Raw genomic sequence first — 14,618 nt, 5'->3', positions numbered from 1 at the left:
AAAGCAGGGGCTTGAACACCAAGGCTTATAGAAGCAATATTCACATTAGTTAAAGGTGGAAGCAACCTGCACCCATCAAGGGATAGATGGATAAACAAAATGTGGTATAGACATACAACGGAATACAACACATCCCTAAAAGGAAGGAAATTCTGACACACGCTAGAACATGGATGAACCTTGAAGACATTCTGCTAAATAAAATAAGCCAGACAAAGGACAAATATTGTATGGTTCCACTTATATAAGATTGCCTGGACTAGTCAAATTCTTGGAGACAGACAGTAAAACCTGTGGTTGCCACGTGTTGGGGAGAGGGACATGGGCATGGGTAGTTTAATGGGTATGGAGTTTCATTTTGGGGGGATGAAAATTTCTGGAGGTGGTTGGTGGTGATGTTTGTACACTAGTGTGAATGTACTTAATGTTGATAAACTGTACATTTAAAAAATGGTTAAAATGGCAATTTTATGTTACCACACACACACACAAACTTTTTAAAAAGAGAGAAGATAGGGTAGAAAGAAATGAGGTGAGAAGGGAGAAATCAAGGCTCCCAAATGAGCCTTTTTTACAGTTGGCCCACCGTGTTCAAGGCGGTGCTACCTGTCATTGATTCACTAAACTCTGCTTGAGTTACTGGGTGTGAAAGAGCTTGGTTAATAAAATTCTTTCTTTTTTTAATTATTTTTATTGATTTTGTTATTACAGATGTCCCAATTTTTTTCCCCTTTGCACCCTTCCACCCAGCACTCCCCACTCCCTCAGGCAATCCCCACACCATTGTTCATATTCATGGGTTATTCGTATAAGTTCTTTGGCTTCTCCATTTCCTATAGTGTACTTTACATCCCCATGGCTATTCTGTAACTACCAGCTTGTACTTCTTAATCCCATCACCTCTTCACCCATTCCTCCACTCCCCACTCCCATCTGGCAACCACCAAAACCCTCTCCATATCTGTGATTCTGTCTCTGTTCTTGTTTGCTTAGTCTGTTCTTTAATTTCAGTTGTTAATAGATATGTATTTATTGCCATTTTATTGTTCCTAGGTTTGATCTTCTTTTGCTCAAGTAAGTCCCTTTGACATTTCATACAATAATGGTTTGATGATGATGAACTCCTTTAGTTTTTTCTCATCTGAGAAACTCTTCACCTGTCTTTTGATCCTAAATGATAGCTTCACTGGGTAGAGCAATCTTGCCTGTAGGTCCCTGCTTTTCATGATTTTGAATATTTCTTGCCAATCCCATCTAGGCTGCAAAGTTTCTTTTGAGAAATCATCTGACAGTCTTATGGGAACTCCCCTGTGGGTAACTAACTGCTTTTCTCTTGCTGCATTTAAGATTCTCTCTTTATCTTTAACCTTTGGCATTTTAATTATGATGTATCTTGGAGTGGGCCTCTTTTCATCCACCTTGTTTGGGACTCTCTGAGTATTCCATTGTAGATGTTACAGAATGTGTATTTAACCTAGGTAGTACTGAAACAATTCTAATTTTCCTTTTGCTTGTGTACTCATTTGATTAATGCTTTTCTCCCCAACACAACCACTGCTAGCCTACAAACTCCAGGGGAGCAAGGGCTTTGTCTGTGTCTGTTCACCATTAAATCCCCAGTACCTTGTTCTATAGGCACTAAACGTCTCTTAAAAACACGAACATACATGCTCATTTTCAGATCAGGACACTGAGGTTTGTTCCAAAGTCACAGAGCCAGGAGTAGATAAAACCCCTAAATCTGGTGCCCAAACCTACCCTTCTTCTTTTCACTCTGCTGTCCTCTGAAATGGGGAGTGGTTGGATTCTTGGTGTGCAGTTCTAGAAACTTCATCTGCTTCCTAAAGACTTTGGAAATGGATCTGAAAAGGCTGATGGTTTGCTCGAACTTTTAGGAGTGGGAAGAAGTTCTCCTTTTCCTTTCTTTCCTATCATATCTCTTTTTCCTCCCTCCCTCTGTCTTTCTCCATACTTTGTTACTCCTTCCTACTTTCCAAAACATGTACAAAGTTCTTGCCCATTGCCAGACTTTTTTTCTGGAGATGGTGACATGGAGATCAATCAAAACCTAGTCTGTTAGAGGTCTAGGTTAGTAAATAAATTCCATTCCAGTATGGTTTTCTCCTCTAAAAAGATGAACATTGGGCCCTGGCTGGTATGGCTCAGGGGACTGAGTGCTGACCTGAGAGCCAAAGGGTCACTGTTTTGATTCTCAGTCAGGGCACATGCCTGGGTTGTGGGCCAGGTCCCTAGTACGGGGTGCACAGAGGCAACCACACATTGGTGTTTCTCTCCCTTTCTTTCTCCTTCCGTTCCCCTCTGTCTAAAAATAAAAACAAATATATAAAGTCTTTTAAAAAAAACATTGGCTCTGGCTGGTGTGGGTCAGTGGATTGAGTGCTGGCCTGCAAACCAAAGCATTGCTGGTTCAATTCCCAGTCAGGGCACATGCCTGGGTTGCGGGCCAGGTCCCCAGTAGGGGCAGGTGACAGGCAACCACACATTGTTGTTTCTCTCCCTCTCTTTCTCCCTCCCTTCCCCCCTCTCTAAAAACAAACAAACAAACAAACAAACAAACAAACATCATCCTTACTATATCAGTCAAAGTTTTTGGATACAAAACTGGAACTGTCTCTGGAATGGAGTTTATTAGAAGGACATCAAATGGAACCCAGCCTCAGGAAACAGCAGGGTGGGGAAATAATGGAGCCAAATTCACATTCTAAGAGCTGCGTTGTAAGGACATTATTGCCACTGCCCTTCTAAGAGTGTCCCTTAAGATTCTCAGACCAGATGGGAGCATCTCATGAACCAAACATGGCTCCCCTTGCCAGACTCAGTTGCCTAGATGCAGGGAGAGGAGATAACCACCCCATTTCAGGGCAAAATGGGAGTTGGCACTGAGAACCCTTAACACTGTTGCCCTCATTTCCTTGTGTTTCTTGAGAGGCATCAGGGCCAAAGAACCTCATGGGAGGTTGTCTATCCATCAATCCTGGGACAATGATCAGCTGTTGAGTAGCAAGACTGGAACTTGAATTCGCTTCTACAGTGGCAGTTAGGGTTCTTGGTTGCAAGTCACAGACACAACCTCCGCCAATTTTCAGCAAAAGAGAATGTATTGGAAGGATGTGGATGGGGCTCGAAGAATTAATGGGTAGCCGGAGAAGCAAGTCTGGAAACAGACAAGAACCAAGGAGAGACGGAGGGCCTAGGATCAGGTTGCAGGCATACATTTGCTTGAGTGCCGCCCCCACCACTATGAAGAATGACCTCCAACAAGATCTTCTGTCTTGGCTGCACTATCTCAAAATTCAAATTCTCAGGAGAAGGTTTAGCTTTGATGAGATTAGCTTTCATTATAGCTCTATTATAGGGAACGATCAGTGTGGCATGGCAAATGTAGCCCAGCATTGATCCAGAAAATCAGTCAAACTCGAGGCGGTACACAGAAGCCAGGTGAGCATTGGCTTTCCCATGGGGAACCAGGCCGGCATTGTACCTGGGCTGCTATGGACTTGCTTTTGCTAAAACTCCCTCACCCTGAGTTAGGGCTGCAGATGTTGAATGTATATCTCTGAAGCAACTCTCTAAAGTCTGTGCTAAGATGTCCCAAGGACAAAATGTAACCAAACAATCATTTTTATCATTCTCTTGCATTTGCAACTTTTTTTTTCTTTTTTTGTTATCTGTAAAAAGTAATCACTTAACGTAAATCTAAGGACAATGAATGAGAACCCTCTTTGATGCAATGCAACTGGAAAGCAATAAAAGCATGTCCAGGCAAGGGTTGAGGTGCTCTCCCCTTGAGAGAGTGGCCATGCTGTCCCTTTTTCTCCACAGGACTTCTGTAGTCTATGTGAATTTATTTACTGCAACCACAACACACAGACTCTGGTGGGCTGGAGTCTGCATCACTCTATCCTCCAGGGTAAGAAGGATGTGGTGTCTTCAATGGGATGGGTCTTTTGGAGTTATTTTTCCATCAAGGCTGCAAAGCAAATTACAGTAGTCCCCCCTTTATCTCTGGGGAATATGTTCCAAGACTCCCATCGGATGCCTGAAACCTCAGATATGCCAAACCCCATATATAGAGGTATCGTTTTTTCCTTTACATACATTCTTTTTTTTATATAAGATTTTGTTTATTTCTAGAGAGAAGAAGGGAGGGAGAAATAGAGGGAGAGAAACATCAATGTGTGGTTGCCTCTCACCCGCCCTCTATGGGGGACCTGGCCTACAGCCCAGGCATGTGCCCTAGACTGGGAATCAAACTAGCAACCCTTTGGTTTGCAGGCTGGCACTCAATCCACTGAGCCACACCAGCCAGGGCCCTTTAAGTACATGCCTACGATAAAGTTTAATTTATAGATTAGGCACATACGAGATTAACAACTAATAATAAATTCTAACAATTATAACAATGTACTGTGATATGTTATGTGAAAGTGACATTATTAAGTAAAATAAGGGTTACTTGGGCACCAGAATACCGTGACAATCGATTTGATAACTGAGTGACTAATGGATAACTGAGTGGCTACTAAGTGACTAATGGGCAGGGAGCTTACAGGGCATGGATATGCTGGACAAAGGGATTGCTCACATCCTGGGCGGGATGGAGTAGGATGGAGCCAGACTTCATCATGCTCCTCAGAATGGTGTGCAATGTAAAACCTATGAATTGTCTATTTCTTGGATTTTTCCGTTTGATATTTTTAGACTGTAGTTGACCCTGGGTAACTGAAGTAGCAGAGCGAAACCAAGCATAAGGGGGTATTACTGTAATATGGAAATATCAGTTATCTATTGCCACAATAACGGTGCTTAGCAAAAAATCACATGCTTCAGAAGTATGCAACAATGAGCTTATACATCTGCCGGTCAGCTAGGCAGCTCCGTAGATCTCGGTTGGACTTACTCACATGTTTGGAAGTTGTGGGCTGTGGGCTGATCTTGTCTGACCTTGGCTAGAAAGACTAAGGCCTCTAGTTCTGCTCCTCCACTAGGGTAGCTCTGACACATTCTTATGTGTAATGGCAGAGGCCAAAGAGTGCTTTTTAAGCCCTCTTGCATCACATTTGCTAATGTCCTATCGGCTGAAGCAAGTTACATGACTAAGACCAGCATCAGAGACAGCACTGTGAAATTTCATGGCAAAGGGTGTCCATAAAGGGAAAGGTGAAGAGTCGGTACCATGTTTGCAATCCACAGGGGGAATGGCGCATGCTCCTACAAGGAGCTAGTGTTTATGAGAGCCATCCAAGTCCAAGTTCTTTTCATGGTCCACACTACCTGCATCCCCAGCCAAAGGAGCATTTCTCCAGGATGGATCTCTGTCCTCATCCAGTGGAATCACTAAAATGTCAGCTGTACCAGAGCAGGGAATTTTGCCAATCTTGCTACTACGTAAGCTCACTGCCTTGAACAGGGCTTGACAAAGAGTGGTTGAATGAAAATTACATTGTGAACTTTATGCATCTAACCAAGGTTTTTCACTTTTGTGGGGACATCGTATGCTATGGAGGAAAGGACTTAGATTTGAAGAAAAACCAACCTTGATTAGAATCAGGGCATCATCATTTACTACTGAGTGATCTTGGGCAAATTATCCAGTCTTCTTGGGCCTCAGTTTCCTGCAGTGGAAATCTTTTGGGGTGACTTCTTAGTGCTACCTCCCCATTTTCTGGTAATTGCCCTTCCAATCTTCATACATTTAATGTGATAGGGCTTCTCCTATATTGTTACCCTGTCCCCCTTTCTCAACTGATTGGACCAGGAGTGTGGATCTGATCCAAAATGGGCCAATCAGAGCCTCCAGTCTTAGTCTGGTTGACCTTTTAAATGGAGGAGATAGGAACTCGGGAGCTGGCTATAGCCATTATCTGTGGGATAGAGCTGGTCTGCAGCAGGAGAGAGGACAAAGCTCTCATTCCAGAGCACTTCTTAGGCCCACATACCTGTCAAACAGCCAGGTAGGTAGCTAGATAATCATTGGTGCAATGAGTAAGGTCATAGTCTCTGATTCCAAACCACCTTGGTGACTCAGCCAGGGTCATACTTACCTATGTGACCCTGGCTGCATCATTTTACTTTCTGTGCCCTCGTTCTCATCTGTAAAGAGGGAATGACATTGCTACCTACTTCATGGGGTTGCCTAATGATGAATAAAAGCACAAATAACAATATCTAATATGTGGTGAGTACTAAGTAAACACTACCTGTTATTATCATCCATGCCCTTGGGTTCCAGACCACATTTGATCCTTAAAATGAATCCCCCTTCCCCACCCCACTCCCCATCCCCCCCTTTTAAGGAAAAGCTCACTTCAATGAATTGTTGATTCCCATGGGAAGAATCTGAACTCTTGACACACTGTAAGAATTCAGTGTTTGCATGCTGCCCATCCTTTTTACCCTGCCTTCCTCAGACTTCAACTATTTTCTCTCACCTTAGCCAGGCTGGGGCCCAATGAGGAAGATGGGGCTTCTGGTGTGGATGGCCTCACCCACAGCTTGGTTTGGCCCCTTTCCGAGATGGGTCTAATCTTTTCTGATAAGGTTGTTAGAACAACACACTTGGATACCTCGTTCTGCATTCAGAGGAGTGAGACATAGATGCTGAGGTGCCTTCCCCCAGGAAGACTCTCATCTCTGGATGTACTCTGGATTTCTCACTGTTGGGGACATGACTCAGGGCAAAGCAGCCCTGGGCAGTAGGGTGGGGGTAGATGGTAGCAGAAGACTAAACCCAAATTTCCTCCTTTGTCCTCTGCCGGCACAGTCTTTTCCCTGGTCCTTGGGAGCTACGTAAGAAGGGAGGAACTAGCTTAAGAGGACTGGGGCAAGAGGCTTGGACATGTGGCCTGAGCTTCTTGATTCATGTGATAATATTCCAGCGTGAAGACCGAGTGCATGATGGGGAGGTTTCCTTCCTCTGGGCTGGCTTCCTCAGCCTCCCAGGCTCTGCTATTTGAGGCTCCTCCCCTAGGCCCACACAGCCCAGCCCCTGGGACTATCCCAGCAAAAACAGGAGGTATGTGCAAGTGGGGTGGGAGGTTCCAGAATCAGTTTTGTCCCCTGCATCCATTTGTTTCTGGGTGTGGCAAGCAGGAAGATGATCCCCAGAGGTGAGTCAGCTGTTGTCATTGTCCCTGCCCCTTCTCTCCTGTGGGGAAAACAGTTATGGACTCAGAGAAGAAGTATCGGCGGATGCTTCTGTGGACTCATCAGTCCATGAGGCAGCAGCCTTCTCCTTCTGATAGGTTGACCCAGTTCTTGACTGGGATTCTGCCTCAGTTTCCCTATCTAGTTCTCCAGTTGCACCCAAACATAGCTTCAGATTTTTCTTGTTATTTTTGTGAATGAAAATGGGGCTATGTATTGAATAACAAACTTGACAACCTCAGGGGCCACACAGCAGGTCTAACAAGCTTAGTGACCAAAAGTAACCACACAGGATGGTCTGACTGCAAATTCCTAATTGGGCAGGTCTTTGTGGGTAGTCACATCCCAGGCCTATAGCCTCCTTAGGAAAAGGAGGTCAATCTTTACTTTAAGTTAGCTCTGTCCTTATGCATCGAGGATAACATATGTTTGAAATGTCACAGTAATTTTCTTTTCCTCCTCCTTGAAGGCATACAAACCTAAGGAGCATAAGACCAGTGGGGCACAAGACCACACAATCCCCATTGTCATCTTTTTTCCCAAATGGCGTCTCCATGAGCTGCAAATGCTAATTGTTAACTATCCTCTACCCACTGATGTAAAAAAGGTATGTGTTTCTCCATGGTGCCTTTTTGCCAGTCCTAGAGACTTCCCAGCTTGGCTTTCTCCTGCCTCCTTAATCTATCACCAATGGATTTATTTCATGCACCTTCCTTACATCTTCTCCTTTGAGTCTAATGTATAAAATAAGCTGCGAAACTGCCATTCTCCTGAGTATTTGAGGTCTTGCTCCCCGGCATATGTCATCAGTTTGGCTCAAACAGACTCATAAAAATTCTCTTTAGGTTTGGATATTTCTTACCTCAACACCTTCCTCTTGGTCACACCAACCAAGCACCTGCCAAGGTCACACCAAGTTCCTCACCCCCTCCTTGCATCCCAAACGGGACTGCCTGACTTCCCCTACAGGAGGTGCCACTAGAGCTGGGTCGGAGTGCCTAGACCCATCCACCAAACGTCCTCCCTGCCCAGCCCATCAGTCCCTGTGCCGAGCCAACTACAGTAATTATATTGAGTCTTTGTCAAAGAGCCAGCCTGGGGAAGGGGCATGGCCCTAGAATTGGACACTCCAGGCTAGGATTCTGGGACTGTTATCGCTGACTTGTTGTGTAACCTTGAGCCAGTTACCTCCCCACTCCGAGTCTCAGTTTCCACACCTGTCAAAGAGGCTAAATAATCCTCTACCTTGGAGCTGGGAGGATTTACTGCGATGACCTACCTGTGGTTCCTCACACATTGCCCTCTCTTCACACACCACTGTAGAAGGGAAAAGAGTTCCGTACCAGCATTCTTCCTCAACTATTTAAATTGTCCTTTGCCCTGAAGCTTTCCATAGCCCACTATCAGATCAAGATCTCAGCTCAGTGCTGAGGGGCCAGGTCTGGGAACAGGAAACAGCACACTGGAGCAGCCTCACTGGGGACACAGGCAGCCAGACACAGTGGTGGGGGGCGTGACCCTGGAGGCAGACTGCTGGGGTTCAAATCCCAGGTTTAACTCTATTGAGTTATTAGCAAACTAAGGTATTTCCTGTAGCGTCAGTTTTTCTATTTGGTTTATGAGGGGTAAAATAGCAGCATATATTGCATAGAATTTTCTTGAGGATTAAATGAAATAATCTGTCAGGTATAAAACATGGAAACTTCCACAAAGCATACACTCAAAACACCTTTGGTACATAGGCCATTTCTAAGGTTTTGCTACTTTACTTTTATATATATATATATATAACTTAATTAGGGTAATGCTCCAGAGAGAAATTGCCGCTCCTGAAATATTTTACCAAATTGCTTTTTAAAGGACTGTGCCGGTTACCACGTCACAAGCACACTGTGTAAGCACTGGTTTTATCATATCTCCACTAGCACTGACCTTTATAACTATTATAAGTTTTTACGAATCTTTAGGTGTCTCATGGTTGCCTTAGTTTTTGTCTCTTTAATAGAAAAGGTGAACAAGGTAGGCCACTATGTTTTTTGGAACTGGGGAGGTATAATTTCCTTGAAGAGGGAACTCAGAAAGGAGAAAACATACACACACTTTGTAAATATCTTGAAAATTGAGGATGTTGTTCTTCCTCTCAACTGCTGCCACTTCTCTTTTCTGAGACACCCATTTCTATGTATCTCACTCAGTTCCCTTGGCTTTACCACTTGTAGCTCAGGAATGTAGAAGTGTCCCCAAATGGTGACAATTTAGAAGCCCGAGATAAACTTTTGATGAAACTTCAGACTGACTTCTACGTTTCCTTGAACATGCATTTGATTATGACAACTTTCAAACTCAGAGGAGAAATGTAAATTTCTCTAGAAAATTAGTGAAGAAGATGAAACTCAGTTTATCTGTCTGTAAAATGGGTGGGGGGAGGCTGGGATGAGGCAATCTCCAAAGGGCTCAGCATTTGAAAGGGGACAGCTTCATGGGCCTACAAAAACCTGCAAGGACTTGATTGGCTAAACATGTCTTGGGAGGAGGAGGAATTAAGCCAAGACCAAGCAGCATTGTGATTCTCAATGTCCTTGCTTGTTCATCCCAGGCTCCCGAGAGTTAAGAATCCAAGAAAAGAAGCCCTGGCTGGTGTAGCTCAGTGGATTGAGCACGGGCTGCGAACCAAAGTGTCGCAGGTTCAATTCCCAGTCAGGGTACATGCCTGGGTTGCAGGCCATGACCCCCAGCAACCGCACATTGATGTTTCTCTCTCTCTTTCTATCTCCCTCCCTTCCTTCTCTAAAAAGAAATAAATAAAATCTTAAAAAAAAAAAAAAGAACCCAAGAAAAGGGAATTGGAGCCCGAGTAGATCAGAAACCATAGACTCACAGTCCCCCTCCCCCCACCATATCCTTAGAGATATTGGGAGGGACTCTGGGTTTCCCACTCCCCAGGGTCTGAAAGTCCAAGACAGTTTTATTAAACTTTTTCCTTCTTAGCAGCCCCTGGCTTTCCCCCCTTTAATGGAAATTACATTTGCATTCTTCTTCTTTGGCACTTTTACTTGTTACTGTCTGTCTCCCTTACTAGAATATAAACTCTAAGAAGGCAGGGAATGAACATATGTTTCATTTCATTGTTGCATCTCCAGTCTCTGGAAGATGCTAGATGTTCAAGAAACATTACTGAATTAAAGGCGACCCTGGTGGGCTAGAGATAGAGGGATCATCCAGCCTGCCAATCCTTGGGTTACATACATACATTTCTTTTATTAAAATGGCCCTGTAAAATATATAATTGGTTGAGACAGGATTGAAAAAGGCAGTCTGACTCCAGAGTCCATGTGTGTAACTGTGAAGCTTTACAGCTGTGCAGAGGAAGACAGTGCAGCCAAGTTCAATCCACGTGGCAGAACAATATTTATTGATATGGAAGGATGCTTACGTCAGTGAATGAGGACATTAGGCTTCAATAGACAGCACTTACTAACCAGGGTTATTGGGAGAATTAAATGAGTCAGTGCGTGAAAAGCACATAGGACAGGGGCTAGCGCATGGGAAGTTCTTGATATGTGTTGCCAAAAAGTTGGTGAGCTATCTCTCATCTTCAGGATATCTCAGGGGGGAGTCAACCCCAGGGCCACAGTGTGGAGAGACAGCCTGTCATTGAAGAACTGCCTCCTTGGGCTTGAAATAACATAGGATACACCTCCCCACATCACTCCCCTCCCATCCTGGGGGATGGGAACAGTGTACAGATAATGGCTGTCTGCAAAGATGTCTCTTCACCAAATCCTCTTCCTTCTCCATATTCTCACCACCTTTTGACATCCGTGATCTACTTGAGAGGTCCAAGAGTGGTAAAACCGCTTCTCCCTTTTCCTTTGTAACTTTTGCATGGGAGGGGGCCTCACTTTCACTTTGGGGTAAGATATCCATGTTATTGGCATCTCTTTAGAAACGGAAGGAAGGGAGGTCCCATTGCCACCTTCTATTTCATGGTTGTAATTATTGCCTTGGATTCCATGAGACCCCTGGGCTATTTCATGGTTGCAATTATTGCCTTGGGTTCTATGAGACCCCTGGGTTTTCATAACAAATGCTTCCCTTTCACCAGTGGGAGTGGGTTTCTTCTACTAGCAAACAAGTGACTGCTGACTAAGGCACACATCCTGACGACTTGAGCTAGGATGGGGAGTTCCTCCTGACGTGGGCGGGAGTAAGAGGTTCCTCCAGTGCACAGAGTTTGAGTCAGAATCCCTCACGAGTTCAAAACCCGAAATAGGGCAGAACATGGAAGACAGAGGGAAGGGGCAGGGCCCCACAGCTGAACTTCAGTTGAAGAGAAGGTTGAGTTGGGAGTGAGGTGATGGATGGCCCACTACTCTTTTCACGGCATTGCTTTCTGGACTCCACAGCCTATGAGGTGCAGTTGGCTTGAAGGGACAAGGTCAGAGAGTGCAGGCCCTGCTATCTCCAGCCCTCTGGCCTTTTGTTGAATCCGTTTTGAAGTGGGATTATATAGCCAGAAGATTCAACCCTTGGTTTTATCAGCTACCACTGGCTGTGTCCGAAACGGTGCCAGTTAGCCTTGCCATTAGCCACATGTGAGCCCATCTGAGCCTTCGAAGGTGCGGAGTTTCAGGCAAAGGCCTGTCTAGGCTGTCCCAGGCAGCCTTATGCCTTTAAGGGGAGGAACAGTTGCAGGGGGAGGAGCCAACAAGGCACTTATCCAGCGGTCCTGCATTCTTGACATTTTTTTTACTTTACTGTGGTGTGGATTCCCGAGTCCAATTTCTTGATTATCCCCAGTTCCTGGGCTGTGACCTTTACAGGTTAGGCTTTTTCTAGTCCCATCTCCTTTCCCCCCTCACCTGTTGGTTGGTTTCACAGAAGGAAAGGGTCACTGGTTCCCACCTGTCTTTGCCTTTTCAGACCGGATTGGCTCCCTTGAGCTCCCCAGCCGCTCTGAAAGACCTGCTGGACTCTACTTAAAGGTGCCCTTCGGCCAGGGCGTTCCATACTTTCATCGAGTCTCTTAACTCACAGTGAGGTAGGACAGCAGAGTAGTTAAAAGCACAGGACCTGGCGTCAGAGTGCTTGGGTTCTAACGCCTACTCCCCTGGTTAGGAGCTGGGTCCTGCAGGGCAAGCTGCCCTGGGTCCCAGTTTCCTATTCCGGAAAATGGGGATGAGAATAGCAATGCCTAACTGGTAGGGCTATGGAGAGGACTAACCTGAGTTCATGTATATAAAGCCGTGGATACCAAACTCACTACAATGGGTGGGATGGACAGTCCTGTACAATAAAAAGCTGTCTCACCCAAAATGCCATTAGTGCTCCTGGCCGAGAAACACCGGCTGAGAGTATGCAGCCTGAATGCCGAGATGCGTCAGAGACCCACCACTTACTGGTGTCGTGACTGTAGACACAACTGTTCTGTGCCTCAGTTTTCTGACATAGGAGTGAAAATAAGAGCAATGATAGCCTGCCCGCCTCACAGGGTTGCCTTGCGGCTTCAGTGAGTTAATATATGGTATATGTTATAATCTACATATTTTTTATGTGTTTGTGTATACTAAATGTTTGAAATGTCTTAAATATGTCTTAGGACAAGCTCTGGCACACATAGCTAGCTACATATGTTAGCAGCGGTTTCTATCATCTATTCTTTTTATCTGATGCCACAGGCATGTGCCATTTCAAACCTGGAAGTGGTATATGACAATCGTAAGTATTCTTCCCACATCATAAAATAAATCCTCTTCGACTGCTTCCTTGGAAAGTTCTCCACAGGAAAGTTTCCCTCAGGAGGTTGATAGTCCCTATATCTACGACTCAGAAGAGTAATAAGAGAAGACACTCTCCGTAACTCGGGCAAGGGGAGCTGGTCATGTCCTGGAGAGGGATGAGCCGGACCAGGCTGAAGAGCCAAGGCGTCTTAGTCAGAGAGGGCCCAGCGCAGACAGCGGGTCCCTTCTCACACAGCTAGCCCAGGCGATGCGGACGTTTTGGGGGAGGGAGAAGGGGGAAATCTAGGTGAACTCAGGGGCAGGAAGTGGACAGGTCTCATGAGGAACTAGAACCAAGAACTGGAAACTTCAGAATGGATGCGGACTCCCACTCGCCCTCACCGCTCCCTCTCTAGTCCTAGTCAGCACCCTAGTCCTAGCCATCGCCGCCTCCTGCCTGCATGTTGTGACATTCTCTGCTTCTCTCCTCGTCCCCCACAGCCCATTCTCCAAGCAGCCAGAGTGACTGTGTACAACGTAATACGATTGTGTTGTTTTTCTGCACAAAATCTTCCAGGGGTTTCCCGTTGTACCCGAGGGCAGGAATTCACTGCTGTATCCCTGGGACTGGCACATAGTAGGTACTCAATAAATGTATTGAATGACTGAATGGAAATGCACCACAGTTTAGAGTAGAATGCTTCTCTCCTTCTCCCTCTGAGGCTACAGGGTCCCTTGCATTCTTCTCGAGGCCACCATTCACGTGGTACAAAACGGCCCACCGGAAGCTGTGTCACCTCCCAGCTCCAGCACCACCTGCCAACACATCTCAGAGCCCTAATTCGAAATTTTTAGGAAAGAGAATTTGACTGGTCCAGCTTGGGGGAGGGGTCCACCCCGTCCATTCTGTTTTGGCTGGGGGCGGTTGAAGCCCACTCCCGGAGGAAAGGCATTTTCAGGGAAGAGGACCGTGGCTGGCAGGCCACCCCCGCGACTGGGGGCTGGGCTCAGGTGTGGGGAATCCTCAGTTCTCGGGGAGTCCAGGAGTAGGTTTGTGGGTGGGCAGTTACACCCTGTCAAGAAGATCCCAAATAGAATCCAGGAAATGGAATAGATATAATAAGTTAGCTACTCTTTTAATTGAACTATTGAACCACGTGCCAGGAACAGTTCTCAGAACTTTATGGGTATCAACTCAGCCTTCCCAACAGTGCTATGAAGTGGACGCTATTATCCCCATGGAAGAGACGAGGAAGGGGAGGCGCAGAGAGATTGTCAGTTGCAGAGCCAGAATTCTACCTTAGCATCCCAACTCCAGACCGAACTTGTTCCTTAACCATCGAACCAAGATGAGGGTTCCCCTTTTATAGTGAGGAAAATGAGGTTCGGAGAGATAAAGTGAAAAATAAAATAGTACCAAGGTCACCTGGCTACAAAGTAGCAAAGCCTTGATTGCAACAGCCCTGTCGCCCTTAGGCCAAACTTCCCCATCACCTAGCTCACTACTATTTTTATTTTAAGCTTCATTCAGATATAATTCACATACCACACAATTCACCTCTTTAAAGTGCACAATTCAGTGGTTCCTGGTACAGTCACAGATGTGCACAACCGTCACAGTCAAGTTGCCCCTACAGTTTGGTGGGTAACTCCATCCCAAAGAGGGGAAGTGATTGGCAAATAGTCACACAGAGAGTAGGTGGCAGGGCGCAGGCCACTGTCCTGACCACT

The sequence above is a fragment of the Phyllostomus discolor genome, chromosome 5, assembly GCF_004126475.2.
Source record: "Phyllostomus discolor isolate MPI-MPIP mPhyDis1 chromosome 5, mPhyDis1.pri.v3, whole genome shotgun sequence".
Classification (NCBI taxonomy): Eukaryota; Metazoa; Chordata; class Mammalia; order Chiroptera; family Phyllostomidae; genus Phyllostomus; species Phyllostomus discolor.
This window is presented reverse-complemented; position numbering follows the sequence as displayed.